This window comes from Pseudorasbora parva, chromosome 20, assembly GCF_024679245.1.
Source record: "Pseudorasbora parva isolate DD20220531a chromosome 20, ASM2467924v1, whole genome shotgun sequence".
Lineage (NCBI taxonomy): Eukaryota > Metazoa > Chordata > Actinopteri > Cypriniformes > Gobionidae > Pseudorasbora > Pseudorasbora parva.
Genome location: NC_090191.1, coordinates 4,160,953 through 4,162,691, shown reverse-complemented (window position 1 = coordinate 4,162,691; position 1,739 = coordinate 4,160,953). Strand labels below are relative to the sequence as shown.

General features: G+C 38.4%; 1 long non-coding RNA gene across 1 annotated transcript; it reads right to left on the bottom strand.

Annotated features, from left to right (window-relative positions):
• Positions 1 to 454: 454 nt before the first annotated feature.
• LOC137049425 (uncharacterized) lies at positions 455 to 1,482 on the bottom strand. The gene is made up of 4 exons (XR_010899585.1): positions 1,207 to 1,482; positions 1,039 to 1,098; positions 790 to 927; positions 455 to 619 (listed from the first exon to the last, which is right to left on the bottom strand). It is a non-coding gene; the product is annotated as an uncharacterized lncRNA (long non-coding RNA).
• Between the last annotated feature and the right edge of the window lie 257 nt (positions 1,483 to 1,739).

Below are 1,739 nucleotides of genomic sequence, written 5' to 3'. Positions count from 1 at the left end.
ACGCCACGTCCGACGTCATCGTCGCGGCAATTACGTTTTTTTACACCATGTCCGATGCCGTCGCTGCGCCAGTTGCGTTTTTCTTCCCCTCTACGTCCGACGACATCGCCGTGCCAGTTACACTTATTCCGTAACTTTAATACGGAAGGCCGTCCCGCCAGAAGCTACATATTTTACATTATAACATAGATTTATAATATAGATTTTTTTTTTTTTTACACAAACCCATCGATTCACATCAGAATGTCTTTATTAACCCCCCTGGAGCCATGTGGATTACTTTTATAATGGATGGATGGACTTTTTTCTGGGCTTAAAAATTTGGACTGCCATTCACTGCCATTTATAATGCTTTAGATTTTTTTTTAAATATAACTCCGATTGTATTCGTCTGGAATACACCTTTAATGGCTTGAGGGTGAGTAAATCATGAGGTAATTTTCCTTTTTGGGTGAACTTACCCTTTAATAGTTATTTATTTTACCTGTATCGATTCAAACTCACATTTAATAATTTTCAAGGAGTTTCATGAAACTTATCTGTATCTGATGGCGATCTGAGAGAGACCATGCAGTGAAGCGAGATGTAGTTTCATCCGATCCGTAAACCAGTTCAGTTTCTTGTCAAGGAGCAATAGATAAAAACATTTAAAAAAAAAACATTTTATAGGCTTATTGACAACATGTTGCAATGTTTACACTGTACAATGACTCAATGTGATTTAATTAGGGCTAAATACTTCAAATTTCACAATTTGATATTATTTAAATTCATAAAGTTAATATTTACCAGAAATTGCAGCAAATATAGTGAAACTGCTGTCCACCTGCAACCATTCGAACAAATAGACGGCGCGAGTTGTTGAGAGCTCCATGAACCCCGCGAGGTAAAAGCGTGTAACGTTAGGAACTCTGTATTTCAACGGCTCTGGGAGCACAACACACACACGCACACACACACACACACACACAAATATAATTATAAAACAATATAATGTCATAAATGCACTTTGTAGATGAGGTTAAACACGTAACTTACTTTGTGTTATCTTGGTTAAAAGTAAACTCCATGTCTGCACTGCACGGTGAGTCATGTCCCCTGAGAGAAAAGTTTTGGCTCCTTTAAACGCGCACAGCATATAAGTTACATATTGGTATAAATCAATAAATTATGAAAAACAAATGGTAAATGAGATAAAACACTTACTTTATAATATTTCCCTGTAAAAAAGTTCTCTCGCCTCAAGTCGCCTGTTTCTATCCTCCGCTCTGCACCGCGAGTCAAAGAAGATATCTCTAAGTTTAGGTGCGCACGGACACACACACACACACACACACACACACACACACACACACACACACACATACCATCCTACCACAATATAATGTTATAAACTTCATACTGTTAATGAGATAAAACACTATGCCGGTGTAAACACTACTCATTTGCTCAGCATTGCGATTGAATGGAAATGGCGTCTGGTCTGTCAGTCGGTGGGGGAGGGGATACGGGGGCGCGCGCATACAGCACGTGCATTTCCTGGATGTACGTAATTATCCTCTCCGCCAGATGGCGCTGTTTTCACTAGCCGTGTTAATACAAAAACTCTTTACTCATTGACTCCTTGAATTAAGACTTGTTTTATATGGTGTCGAATGGTACGTATTAAATACGGTAAGTTAAATAAATGTGCTCATATCTATATAATTAGAGTGTTGTATATAAATCAGCTGCACATA